This window comes from Rhincodon typus, chromosome 8, assembly GCF_021869965.1.
Source record: "Rhincodon typus isolate 14 chromosome 8, sRhiTyp1.1, whole genome shotgun sequence".
NCBI classification, from domain to species: Eukaryota; Metazoa; Chordata; class Chondrichthyes; order Orectolobiformes; family Rhincodontidae; genus Rhincodon; species Rhincodon typus.
In genome coordinates, this window is record NC_063339.1 from 84,755,901 (window position 1) to 84,771,236 (window position 15,336).

Here is a 15,336-nt window from a genome sequence, read left to right on the forward strand (position 1 = left end):
GAGTGGTCCTGGACTCAAATGCCAGGCAAGGTCTTAGTTTTGCCAGGACGCTTGATCAGCTTTTCGAAAAAAGAGCTGCACCTCATGAAGTTGGACTTCTTGAAACAGGATTGAGCTTCGGCAGCAGAGGTGTCATTGTAGCAAACATGGCGCGTGTTGAAAATGAAAACAAGGGTTTCAGGATGTTGACCCACGCAATCTGACGTTGAATAAATCCTCCATCTGGATTATCACAAAGATTTGGGCGGGAAACCTCAGGAAGCAGAGACTCTATTTGATTGTAGACAACGCTGAAAAAGTGCACGGGAAAGGTGCCGCGTATGTGGAATGTCAGCGATGAAGATAGACTGGAAGGTTGAAAGCTGGTCTGATTGAAGTTTTCCAAGTCATGAAGGGTCTACACAGAATCAATAAAGAGAAAATGTTCCCATGCACGGGAGGATCGAGAGTGATTAGGCAGACGTTCATTTGAAAAAGCAAAAGTGACATCACGTAAAATGTTTTCACACAGGGAGTGGTTAGAGTCTGTAATCACTGTAATCACTGATTGCGACTAAGAGTGAGGTTCAATAGTGTTATTAAAAAACGAATTCGATGGTTACGTTAAAAGTAGCAACGTGCAGTTACAGGAAGTAGTCAAGAGAATGACCCATTTCCTCATTGTGGAGAACCGGCAGAGCTAAGGTGGGCTGCATGGCCTCCATCTGCAATGTGATAAATTTGTGATTCTGAGTGAAATCAGTGTTTGACCAGCAGAATGTGGGAAGTAAGACAAAGGTGATATTGACACAGCAGGAAATATTGCACGACAAAATATTACACAGCATGTACATGTCACAGGGAGGACGGCGCTGTCTGAATCGGCGTGGGGAAATACTGCATGGTATTCTGTGGACCAGACACAATGCACTTTACCATTTAGGTCATGCCACAGTGAAAGAGCCAGAGAAGACCAATCGGTTCATCATACCTGTGAGAGTTTAGCTGGGGACAAAAGCTATGTGAAATATATGATAGATTTGTGCGGGTTTGAAGTGTTTACTGGAAGCGGGAAGCTCGGGTGATATAGGGTAACAGGTGACGGCAGGAGCAGTAAATACATTCTTCAGAACTTTGGAAAACTCTGATGTATTGAGTTCTGGTTGATGGGCAGCATGCTTTCACTCGACCAGGCTGTTGCATAAGGTAGTATGTCACTGCCTCACAGCGTCTTGCTGTATCGAGGCAAATATTTACCTGTTCATCAGTTACACAGCCGGAAATTCATTTTTTTTTCCAATGTGAGGGAAGTCTTTATGTAATAGGGATTATATACAAAAGCCTTTCACATAAATAAGTACGCTCCATCTCAGTGTGTTGCGTGCTTCCTTAGCACTTTATCTGTCATTGTGCATGTCATGAGGTTTTTGCACCTTCTGCTTGTCATTTACCTGAACCTTACCTTCTGCGTGTTGTGACGCAATGGGATTGTGAAACCAGAGTCAGGCTGAAAATACACGTGCTCATCTTCAAAATCGATCGAAAACTGACAAAGACACACTGGAGGGTTTTTTTTTGTGTATTCTGGATTATTTCCTTAAATCTCTGCTGTTGCGTCTGCACTGAACAATTTCTTAACTTAATCTTCCACTTCATTTCAGCCATCCCACACTTCAAACCGTACCATTGCATTTATTTAGGTATAGAGCGCTCGTCTTAGATTCAAACTGCCCTCCCGCAAAGTATAAGTGAAACTCAGTCACACTGTGGTCACTGCAACGTAGAGGTTCCTACACTCTGATGTCATCGATCAGTCTTATTTCATTGTCCTCTTTGCTTGTAGAAAGTACTGTTGCAATGAAGTAATAATTTATCATGAAGGAGCAGCACTCGAAAGCTTGCCATTTTAAATAAACCCACTGGACTGTAACCCGGTGTCGTGAGACTTCTGATTGTGTCCACACCAGTCCAACACCAGCACTTCCACATCGTAATCACGAATGGGATTGTTTGAAAAAGTTGCAAAAGTAAGATAAACTGTCAAATTACGTGATGTTAAAACACAGAGCGGGATGGTAATGAAAGAACAGCTATTGATAGTGTTCAGACAAATTTGAATGTCATTGTACACGATTCAGGAAATGTTACCATCCACAGACAAATGGCAAATAAGAAATGTAACGGTTGGGACAACCTTTATTGAAAACAACAGTGACAACCTTCTGATATTGTCTATCAATTCGCATTTTTCTGGTTTCAGATTTCCAGCATCAGTAGTTCTTTGTTAAATGTCAGCTTGATTATCGTTTGGGATAGAATAGATGACCTTCCAGCGCCTTTCCTGCTTCTAAAAGTTAGACAGCAGTGCTGTGGTCATGAAAATCTTGCAAAGAACAGTAAGTTCCCTGACCAGAAATTGAAAGCGGGCCACGGCGATGAGAGCGTCGAATCCTAACCACTAGCCCACCAGGAGAAGTGCTCTGGCTGTTGCCATATTTTCTCAATGACACTGCTTTAGCCTTTTCATTCTATTGCTTATTTTGGCTGCAGATCAGTTTGTTCCCGTCTTCGGGTTTTTAATCGTGTGGAAAAAGACCATTCGGCCATCTTATCAGTGCGTGTCTTCAGGCATCCATCTATTCTAGTCCCAGTTTCCAGCGTTTCTCCCAACGCCTTTGGAGTTCTTAATTTCAGAGTGCAAATTTCAAAGAGATTATCCCGGTAATCAACGAATGGGACTGAAGTTTGAGATGATAAAACTACGTTAAAGCCTCTTGAAATAATCATTCTCATGTTAAGCCACAGAGGGAGATACACAGATATATCCTCTTTGAGTGACAGAGGCCTCAGGGTTATATGCTCTCCGTCTCCATCATGTCCACGTTCTGTCCCCGGCAAAAGGCAGCTTTGTGTGGAACACAAGCAGTTTCTCTGACGATGGGAGCCGTTGCTATGAGCTGAGATATGAAATGGACAGTGAGTTGAAATAGTCTCACACTGAAATTGCTCATGGGCAACTTTCAATTTCCAAAACCCAGCAATCCAATCACTTCAGCTGCTCCGAATCTGACAAAAAACAGCACTGGGCACGCATTCCTCTTCGGAAGCAACTGTCAATTTACAAATGTAGGAAAGCTGTCAACTTCATTCCAGAGAGGGAAGATACAACATTTCAATCTTCCAATCCAAAGTCAGACGCAATTTCACTACTGGCTCCACACGTATTGCTGCATCTTTCATCCTGTCGACTTGTGATGATAACGAGATATCAGCGGAAAAAACTTTCGCAAGCTGAATAATCAGCAAAGATAATCGCCATCACTGCCTCACTTCAATGTTCTCCACATTGTGAAGCGGTGAATTTCACTGGCAAATGAAACACATTAGTCGTCACATGCTTGCTTCACTGTCACTCGTTTCTCTGCCACCTGTTTCTCTGCTGGAACTTGCCATTGTTTTATTCACAGTCATTGCGACGTTCTGCCTCTCGTATCTTTTTTTAAAAATTATCTCCTCGCAACTTAAAAATGTCCCCTCGTGTTCAAATCCCCCACACCAGGGAAAAGAAAACTACCATTATCACTGTCTACACGTCTCGTTATTTTATAAACTTCTGTCAGGTCGCCTCTCAACCTCCTGGGGACCAGAGAAAAAAGTCCAACTCTATCCGACCTTTATTTATAACTCAAACCTTCCATACCAGGTAACATCTTGGTAAACCTCTTTTTAATACTCGCCAGCTTAATAATATGCCTCCTACAACTGTGCGACCGAAACTGCACACTATATTCCAGAAGAGGCCTTACCAACGTCCTGTGCAACTTTAACATGACTTCCCAACTCCTAAATTCAAACGACTAAGCAATGAAGGTAAGCGTGCCAAAAGCCTGTTTAACCACCCTGTCTATATGTGCCGTAAACTTCAAAGAATTATGTGCCTGCACCCCGAGGTCGCTAAACTGGCACCTTAACAGTGAGACAAAGTCTGTGGGCGGGTGGGGAATAGTTTCGAATTTCTTTGACTTCACGTGCAAAGAAATTTATTGTACACGCGCAACTGAATAAGATTGGCAGTTCATCCTCCGTGAAGCATTATAAATGGAACTGAACATGTTTTCAATTAAAAAGTAAAGTTCGACCCTTTTGAGTCGGAAGGGAACGGTTGCTGAGAGACGCATTTCCCGCTTTAAACTGGTGCCTTAAAGATTTGACCACATTCCGATGATTTTAGGTATATTTCATACTTTCTGAACCCCATCCAAGAAATCCACAAACAAGACTGTCTTTTTGCATTTTGAACCCTCCCTTCTTCTCAGCAGCTCTTTATTTTAAGCTGACAAAATTTCTAACTAAAGTAGAATGTAACATTCGAACGGTTGAATGGGATAAATCTGATTCCTTTTTAATTATTTCAATGACCTGTGCGAGTTTGCCCAAAGTGAATAAATTGAAACGAGTTTAACAGCATTTTTCCCGCAATTTAACTCAGTTCAGTCACCCATGTGAGAAACGTCTTTGAGCTGAAAAAAATCACCTTCTTTTCTCTCTCCGCAGATAATTCTTCACATTTTGAATACTTGCAGGATGTTTGGCAATCATTGAGTCATTTCCCTATTCACAGAAACTGGTGTTTTCCCACAAACGTTGCTCAGAATTGACTTTCCTCATTACCCTCTTGTGCCACGACAAACTAAAATTGCGCCTGGTGAAGCTTGAACTCACAACCTCGGCATTGCACACACCTCCATACTGTCATATAAGTACTACGCACTGGCCGATTGCGCCACTGGAGTGGGACATGTCAATATTACTCCATATTTACCTTAATGGTTGGCAAATTGCCTGAGAACTGGGATATGAAATCTTCACTCGTGGTTCCGAAGTTGTTCGAGGAACTTGCTTAATTACACAGTGCATTGAAATATACATTTTCAAGATTTTCCTCCACTGTCCCCCGAGCCCTTGATGTTTTTACTCTGTAGAAATCTGTCAATCGCATTCTTGAACAGACTCAACAACTGACCTCCACAGTCTCTGGGGCACCGAATTTCAAAGCTTCACCTCACTCAGAGTTCTCTCCCCTCAGTCTGCTGTTTGGGGTATGTTCCTGTTGTGGGAAATTAACTTCACCGTGTACCTAGCGCTGCTCGCAGCATGCCCTCTGGCACTGCTCTCTTTTTGCACTTGCTCAAGTGTTGCCCTGATCGTGTCATGGCTCCGTGTCACAAGGCTCAGGAAAAGAACACAGAGTAATGTCCAGCAAGATAAATTTTGTTGGTAAGAAGCAGTTCATGAGGCTTTCTGCGTTGTTTAGTCTATTTGCGAGTTTTGCATCATTTAGAATTTTGAAACTGTGCACTTTGTACACAAGTGCGGTTCATTAATATCGATCCTGAGGAGAGGTTGTTGCCAATACTGACTCCTGGGAACAGCACAGTGCACTCTCCTCGAGTCAGAAAAACAATTCCTCATAGATAACGTTACATCCCCACGGTCATGGGCCTTTCATGCCACAAAATTCTTCACAGAATTCGATTCAGCAACAATTCAACAACTTCGTTTGCAAAATTCACACAACGGACAGGACACACACTACACCCACCGTCATCAACATTCGCCATTATTTCATTCGAGAACACGTTCCAAGACTTTCATGAAGAGTGAATGCATAAGAATGTAACACAAAGTTAAATTGAATTTCACATTTAAAATTGTAAATTAAGAAGGGGCCAGAACTGGGTTTAGAATATCATGTTTAGCACCACAGCTAGAACTCCAGCCCGACAGTTGAGAAATCTACTCCTGAAGCCCCAACATCTACATGGCAACTTGCTCCATGTGCCCAGTTGGAAACCTATGTGAAGGAGCATGCTGTCTGATAGAGCGCCTGTGAGCATCCTCAATTGTCTGACCTAAAACTGCAACAGCAGCTGTCCATTCCAGTTGTGAAAGCGGTGGGGTAAAGGTAAGAATCTTGATATTCAGTGTGGTCGATTCACCATTCTCATCATCATGATAGCAACGTTTTAGAGGTGTTTAGAAAGACACATGAACAGGAAGGTAATAGAGAAATACGCAACCATTGGCAGGCAAGTGGGATTAGTTCAGTTCAGAATGGCGGTCAGCACAAAACGATGTTGCACTGTTTTGTGTTCCACGTTATTGTCGACAATTCTCTGCCTGAAACAACACCGAAAGATGGGAACATGGGAACAGGAAAAGGCCATTCAACCCGGCTCCTCTGACTCGCCATTCCTTAACATCATGGCTGATCTAAAACTTCAATGGTTTTTCCTGTCCCATCCTCACAACCCACTTTGAGAATCTGGATTTATAGATCTCTAAATATATTTAAGGTGACAAATCAAATGTATAACGGGAAGGTTATGTTGCATTTCCCTGTCAACTATGCAGGTTTGTCGGACGAGCGGTCGTCTCTGGTTGAACTATTCTCTGAAAACTTGTGTGAAATGGTGACGAACGTCCTTTGGTCAGCAGCAGGGACTGGAATTCCGGTTGACAGGAAGTGCTGATGAAGCAGGTTCCACACAACACCATTGATTCGTTTGGAACCTGAAATGAAAGTCAACTCTGCTGGGTTTTGAACCCACACGATCTTCGAATCGCAGATCTTTCGTAATCCACCGCACTGTCCATTGCAACAAGAGCCATCCTCAAGGTGCACTGAGCCCGTTGTGCTCGCGTCTTTCATCAAGCATCTGTCTCGCCGTCGGTTCAGCAAGGACTGTTTGAAATATTAGTCTCTGTGTCGAATGTTAGTTTAAATACTCATCAACAATCCCACTATATAAACCTGTGCTTCCGACATTTCGTTATTTTTTTACCTGTTTCTCTTTCATTCGATGTATGTTCATTGGAGGACAATTTGGGGGGAATAATGGGAGGGAAAATCGTGCTCCCTCTTATTGTCGGAATTCAACCTACATTTTAATAAATTTCAGAAAACAAGTTCCAATTCTTGATTTCGACTTTGCCATAAAGTCAACTGATCAAGAATCTGCGGCGAGATAAACTGACAAGAACTGGATTCTCGCTTCGCTTTTGACGAAACTGGCAAGATATAACGAAGAACAGCAGCAGTGAAAAATAGGATTTGAACCCACGCGTGTAAAGTACAATTGCTAGCAATCCATTGCTTTAACCGCTCAGCCACCTCAGCAGATACTTCACGAAAGTGACATGTAATCTTGTCAAGACCTCATGTTTCTCTCACTTAACTAAATTGTGCAGAGCAGCAAGAATTTCTCCCTCCTGTTTGTGAAATGATAAGCAGCAGGGTATGATTTCCAGAGTATGGTATGACCTGTGGGTCACTCCTACTGCGACACACTGCTTTCATGAGTTGAACACAAATGAAGAAATTACTCAATGACAAGATTAGGTGGGTTATGGAGAATGGGTCTGGGTGACACTCTCTGAGGGTCAGTGTGGACTTGTTGGGTCGAAGGGCCTGTTTCCACACAATGGGAATTCTATGGTTTTCTATGATCTATTGAATCGAATTCGATGAAGGATTAGAGCCAATTGAATGAAAAGCCTGGTGACAGCGGGGATGTGACATTGTCTGTGAGGAATTGTTTTTCAGACTCGAGGAGAGTACACTCTGCTGTTCCCAGAAGTCAGTAGTGGGACCAGCTCTCTACTCAACAGATATTAATGACTCGTACTTGTTTACAGAGCGCACAATTTCAAAATGCTAAATGAGGCAAACCTGACAAATGAACTGACAATGCAGAAACTGGTCTTTTGTTATGACGTCTGTTGCGCTGAACATCGCTCTCCTGTCATTTTCCTGAGCCTGACGCTTCAAGAATCACTGGTCTATGCTAATAAAAGCTGCTCTGGATGATGCTCGTTCTCACAACATCGGCATTGAACACGCCTCCATGAGCATGCTTTCTGGAATTTAAATTGATCCCTCATTGCGTTCCTTTAGCACATGTTACAGGGAAAATGAATACCACAGTTAACGCCGTGACTCGGATTCGAGCAAGAGCTGCTGCAGCCGCATCATACAGTAAGGACCTCAAGATGGTCACAGCGCCGCACAATGAGGCTTCAGGGAACAGGGAATAAGCGCAGTGCTATAGGGTGTGACAGCAGCATCACCAGGCACACGACAGGAATACTTGCCAAACAGCGGACTGAGATGAGGGAACACACAATGGGGAGAATCTTTGGAATTCGGATCCCCGGAAGTCGTAAATGCCAAGTATTGAGTTTGTAAAAGACTGTCATTGATAGATTTCGACAGACTTTTTAAAAAATCAAGATCTCAGCGAATAGTGTAGAAAAAATGGTTTTGAAGTCGGAGGCCGTCCAAGATCTCATTGAACGGCGAGGTGGGCTCGAAGTGTTGAGTGGCTGCATCATACTCCTATTTCTTACAGGTTAAAATGAAGACTTTCCGCATTATATTCACTTGGTGAATGTGATTGATTTTCATGTGGAAATGATTTTTTGCTGGAGTGCAATATTGGGTATATTTTTCAATGAGCATTTGAGTTTTACAACGGTTATACCAGCAGTTTCCTCAGACAAGGAAGTGACTACTGCTGCAGACGACCATATAATCCCAGTTCCCAGGCCTGGAATCAGAGAAACATAATGCCCCACTATTCTATATTTTCGAGTAAATCTGATTCTGACCCTAAATCCCGACCCCTGCATATGCCTGATAAACGCTAAATCACTTGTTTCACAGAATCGTCGTCAATCTCCCTTAAAAATATTCATGGACACTACAGGCGATATCCTGGCCTTTTCCCAAGACTGGATAAAATAGAATGGAATGCTTGGCTCGGCTGGGATTGTTCTCCTTGGAACAAAGGAGGCTGGGGAGATTTATAACCACACAATAACATTTATAAACATTCAATATTCTTAGGGACCTTGAAAGAGTAGATACGGACAGGTGCTTTGCCTGAGTGTGAGAGTCGAGGGCCAAAGGACACAATCTCAGAACAAGGTGTTGCCCATTTAATTCTGAAATGAGGAGGAATTGTGTTGCTCAGGACCCAGTAATTGTCTGGAATTCTCTCTCTGAATTGTTGAGTATTTTCAAGCTGAGCTAGACAGATGTTTAATCAGTAAGGCCATCAAGGGTTATTCACGTGGGGCAGGAGAATGGAGTTGAAGATTATCAGAGCAGCCATGACACCATTGAAAAGCGGAGCAGGCTTGATGAACCGACTGGCTTACTTCTGTTTCTGCATCATTTGGCCTGTGGTCCCATTGATCAAAAAGTTTTAAATTGTGAGGGAGTTGGATAAAGTGGTAGAAAAGGTCTATTTATTTGATCAGACAGATCAGTAACGAGCTTCATTAGCTGATGAAGAATAAATGTGCTGTGACCTGGAGGCAACAAATGGCACTGTACATACCACAGTTTGAAGAAATGACGGGAGGGAAAATGGTGTTCCTTTTCACTATTCCAGTTTAATCTGCAATTTAACAATTTTAAAGTGCTAGGTTGTAATTCTTGATTTAGACTTTACTGTCATGTCGACAATTCAAGAATCTCTGCTGACATAAACTGATGACAATTGGGCGTCAAGTCCAATTTGTACAAATGTGTGAGATACAAAGAAGAATGACAACAGCAATACGGCCTGAAACACCAACGACGGTGAGATTCAAACCCACACGGGCAGAGCACAATGGATTAGCAATCCATTGCCTTAACTGCTCGGTCACGTCCTCACACGTGGAAAACAGTTGACATGTGATATCATCAAGATCTCATGGAGGATGAGAAATTTCCTCATCGGAATCGAATCCACACCATTACGTTTCTGATTTTAGAGGAATAATAAAATCAGTAAAATCCGAGAAAATACCACGCTTCTTTGAAACAGCAGTTGTGATTGCTTCATTCTGAGTGAGACTTGTGTCATAATGAATCAAACAAGAAATTTCGTCACATTCCCATCCACATTTAGCCTTGACTCATCATTTCTTCAGTCGGTTTCTCCCTCACGCCTTGTAGCCAAACCCAGCCCTTTCACTCCCCTCTCTTTGCACTTGTTTCCCACCTGAGACATTCCAGACTATTCCAATTGGATGGAGAGGTCATCAGCTGGAAGATTAACTGTCAGTCTTATCCCACAAACACTGGTCGAATTGTTTTATTTTTCATTAGAAGCCCTGTCCACTGTGACTACTCTCACTGCAGCAACACGGTGTAATTCCCCGTCTGGAATGTAAACCCAGGGCACAGTGAAGAAAGCACCTTACCCTAAACACGTGACCAACCGGAAATGGGGATGGCAATGAGTGCGCGGAGCTACTCTGTGGCTCCAGTGACGTAATCAGTGAGCGCGCGGTCCTTCTATGACGGTATCGAGGCGCGTGAAATGCCGAGGCTGTGAGCTCCAGCCTCACCCGGAGCAGCTTTTTTTGACATGGAGCAGGGATTATTGGGACATCAGGCTGTGGGAAATATCACACACACTATAAATGTTGCAAACATGCTCCAGCCGATACTTTTCCCTTTCACTCAATCCCTTTCTCACCAGGAACCAACACTGGCGTGATGGTCCGAATGGCCTTCTCCTGTTCTCTGTCACTCTCTCAGTTGATCTGAACTTTGAAAGTTATTCTCTACAATGAAGAAATGCAGCAGGGAGATAGCAGCCTAATGGTGATAGATCTCCTCGTTATCCCTGGGGACTAAGACATCGCAGCTGCTGGAGTTTAAATTCGATGAATAACATCTGGAATGTAAACCTGATTTCAGGAACAGAGACCATGACTCTAATTTCCTGAAATTCCGTTCATTCATGTCCCTTTGGGAGGGAAGTCCTTACCTGGTCTGGCATACAAGTGACTCCAGACCCACAACAATGTCGTTGACCTCTAACTGCCCTCTGACATCAGTTCAAGGTGAATTGGGGATGAATGACAAAATGATGTCCTGACCAGCGATACTCACATCCGTGGGAGAATAAGGAAGAATAAAAACGCATTCACAACAGGGAAAAATGGCCTTCTGTCTGCATGGATTCAAACACACCTAATCACCCAACTTGGATAGACAGAAGGACACCCACACCACAGAGAAACCAGGGAAATGCGCCGACCGGGGGAAGGATTCAATTACCTATTCAGGTGGAAACTGATTTACTCAGTCACATTTGGGACAGGTTGTTCACCAGTCCCGTGTATGGGAATGGATCACTCAGAAAAACAACCTCCAACGACACCAGCAAATTCACATACGACAGCAAGGGTTATATTCTGCTGCTATTGCTGCTGTTAATCCCCAACTGTGAATTGACTATGTCTAGATGCCTGCTTCAAGTGGAATTCTGAGGGCCAATCAACCTGAAATGTTATCTTTGATTTTTCTCCACAGATGCTGCCAGTTCTGCTGAGCTTTTCCAGAAATTTCTGTATTTTATTTGTTTCTGATTTACAGCAATTACAATCCTTTCAGTTTTTTATCCAGAGGAGTTCCATTATTTTTTTGATCTACAACAATAATTAAAACCTAGTTGTAAGAGCCATAATTTAGAAGTCTGCAGATGACACGCAATAATTGATCATGTAGTTGACCATGAGGAAGAAAGCCATATAATGCAGGAATCTATCAATCAGGTAGAAGGAAAAAAATGGTGAACGGAATTCAATCCAGAGAAGTGAGTGATAATGAATTCAGGGAGAGTGAACAATGAAAATGGGGAATACTGAGTGGTGTAGAAGGACAAAGAGACCTGGGAGTGGACATTCACAGATCCGTGAAGGTGGCTGGACAGGGAGATCGGGGGGTCAAGAGGGTTTTGAGATACTTTCTGTTCTTGACCGCAGGCTGGAATATAACACCAGGGAAATGATTCCAGAGCTTTAACAAACACCGGTTTAGAGGACAGCGAGAGGACTGAGCATAAGTCTGGTCACTGCATGAATCAACTTTTTTTAAAAAATCATGATAGAAGAAACAGAAGATATAGAAGCAGACATAGGCTTTTTGGCCCATCATGTGCACTGCACCACTCAATGGGATCATTGCCAATATCACTCCAATTCAGGTCGGTATGCACCTTGGAGGGAAACTTGCAGATGGATCTTCTACGGTTATGCTTCCAGGTGGTACAGTTTGAAGGTTTAGTGAGTAACTGCAGTGCATCTTGTAGATGTTGCACTCTGCTGCCATTGTACCTCAGTGGGGAAGGGAGTAAATGCTGAAGGTACTGAATGAGGCACCAGTTAAGTGGACTGCACTGTGCTGGATGGGTTCAGGTTTCTTGAGTATTGTTGGGGGTTTGGGTCAGCATGGTGGCTCACTCGTTAGCACTGCTGCCTCACAGCACCAGGGACCCGGGTTTGATTCCACCCTCGGGGACTGCCTGTGTGGAGTTTGCACATTCTCCTTGTGCCTGCGTGGGTTTCCTCCCACAGTCCAAAGATGTGCAGATTAGGTGCAATGGCCATAGTGTCCAGGCACGTGTAAGTTAGGTGGATCATACATGGGAAATGGTGAGTTACAGGACAGGGGAATGGGTCTGGGTGGGATGCTCTTCGGAGGGGTGGTGTGGACCTGTTGGGCTGAATGGCCTGTTTTCGCACTGTAGGCATTCTATGATTCTACAATTGTTGAGCTGCATCCATCCATGCAAATGCAGAGTATTCTGTTACAATCATGATGATGCAGACTTTGGGGAGTCACAATTTGAATTAATCATCATAGAATCTCTTCCCTCAGACCTTCTTTTATAGGCACAGTATCAGGAATGCAGGTCCGGTTCAGTTTCTCATCAATATTAGCACCCAGGATGATGATAATGGGGAATTCAGTGAAGATAAACCCATTGAATGTCATTAAATGTTAGGTTCCCATTTGTCAGATTTGTTCATTATTTGTTGGTAACTTTGGTGCAAATGTTCTTTGTCACACAGCAGGCTAACTTCAATGTTGTCCAGGCATACTGCATTTCGATATCTACTGACTCAGTATCCAAGCAGTCACAAGTGGTGCTAAGAATTGTGCAATCAGCAGCAAACGTCCCCATTTCTGACCTTATGACACAGGGAAGACCATTGATGAAAAAGCTGAAGGTGTTTGGGACGAGAACAAGATCCTAAGGAACTGCTGCAGCCGAGATGGTTGGCCTCCTATAATCACAAGCATCTCCCTCTCTATTCAGTATTATCCAACCAGGGTGATGTAGGGTAAGGAGGATAGGAGAGTGTACAAGGGGAATATAGAAGGAAAGAAGCAGAACATTAAAACACAGAACAATAGGAAATAAGCTTGGACGAGCATTACAGCTTGGGCTAAGAGTCAAATACAACCACGTAAGGACATAGTTATTGTAGTTGAGGTAGTTTAACTGCGTATCGATAATGGTGAACCGTCAGCAGTTACTTAGGGTTCAGAGAACATCTGTACATCTTAAGATACTCACGTATGTATTATTTGGAAGGGAAAGCTTGCATGCTGTGGGCTGAGGGTGGGGATAGACAAGCTTTGAAGATAATGTAGAAGTGGAAGCACTGCTGAAATTAAAGGACTCAGAACTTTGTAAGAAACTGAACAGCATTCTGTTTATGTAGTAAATAACTGACATATACATTTATTTTGTACCAATGTTACATGCAACCACTCTGACATGAAAATGTCTTAATATTCTGTTTTGAGCTGTACATGGTGGAGTGTCTCGAAACTAGACTTCGAGACCTCTTTCTGCACGTATGCAGTACAAGTTTGAATAAATTCACCCTGTTTTGATCTACTCAGGTCTGAAGATGCAATCTTTTCAAATACCTGCCTTCAAAGGGAGAATAGTATTCTCCGATTCCTGTTGATCCTAGTTTTGCTATGATTCCTTGATACAATGCTCTGTCAAATGGAGCCTTAAGATAGCAGATAGTCATTCCCATATTTGGAATTCAGCTGTTTTGTCCGTGTTTGCAGCAAGAATGCAAAGAGATCAGGAGCTGAGTGGCCCTTGCTGAGCTCAAACTTAGATCCATGACTATGATGTTACAAAACAAAGCTTGATGTCATCGTTGTCACCCTGTTTTAACTGCATTTACGTCTCGAAAGTCCAGAAGATTGAGTGAAGGTTTTTCCCACACAGTCCATTTGTATGGTTTCTCTTCACTGTGAATGATGCTGTTTCCTTCCATGTTCAAAGCTCCTGAGAATTGAGTTTTACTGGCAGCTCTTCATCCAATGTTTGACTTGAGCTGCCTGTCTGTAAGTTCTCCTTTTCGAATTCCTGGAAAATAAAGTTAGAACAGTCAAAAGTGGAATGAAAGCTGCTGGATTATCATATAAACCCACCTGGATCAGTAATGTCCTTGATAAGACAGAAGCTGAAAAATACAGGTCAAATCAGGCTGCGGGAACTGGCTGCAGAGCCAGTCATTATTTGTGCAGAGCCAGCAGAGTGGAAGGTTTGAGTGATACCGTAACAATGCTGTCAGTGTAACAATACAAACTGTACAACTATCTGACCAGAACCTGTGTCAGTCTGTAATTGGATAAATGTAACTGACCTAAGCTTGCTGAAAAAGCATTACTGTTGGCAGGTGGGAATTCATGGGACACCTTCAGTTCCATGCAGTCCCCCTTTTACTCGTGAGACTTGCTTCTGGAATACAGTGTTCAGTACTGGTCACTGTACTTACAGAAAGTTGTTAATATGTTGGAAGCATTTCAAAGAAGATTTAATGGACTAATACTTTGAACGAGTGGATTGCCTTATGAGCAAAGGCTAGACAGGCTAGGCCTGTCTCCTTACAAGTTTAGAAAAGAAAGAGGAGACGAAATTGAAACCTAAAAGATCCTGAGGGGACCTGAACATGTCAATGTTGAAAACATGATCCCCCTTGTGGGAGAATCTCAAACTGAGGGTCATTGTTTAAAGCTGGGGGTGAGTCCATTTGAAATGGTGAAGAACATTTACTTTCTCTCAGAGGGCTGAGAATATTTGTAATTCCCTTCATCAAAAGGCAGTGGATGCAGAATCTTTAAATTCATTTTAATGCAGAAGCAGACAGATTCTAATGATCAAGATGATGAAATGTTCAGGGATATGCAGGCACATGGAACAGAGTCTGAAATCATATCAGCTGTGATCTTATAAAGTCGCAGAGTAGGCTCGAAGGGCTAAGTGGCCTACTCTTGTTCCTCATTCGTATGTTTGAGTAAACCGGAGGATAAAGAAACTCAAGTCTTGTCTGATTACTGCAGGCAAGGAGGGTGTTTGAGCTCTCACTTCACCACACATGGATCAGTTACTTTCTATCACCCCAACCAGCTTCAAGTAACATCTGGAAAATTTTAATCAAATCAGTCCTCATCCTTCTAAGTTCCAGGGAATGCACCAT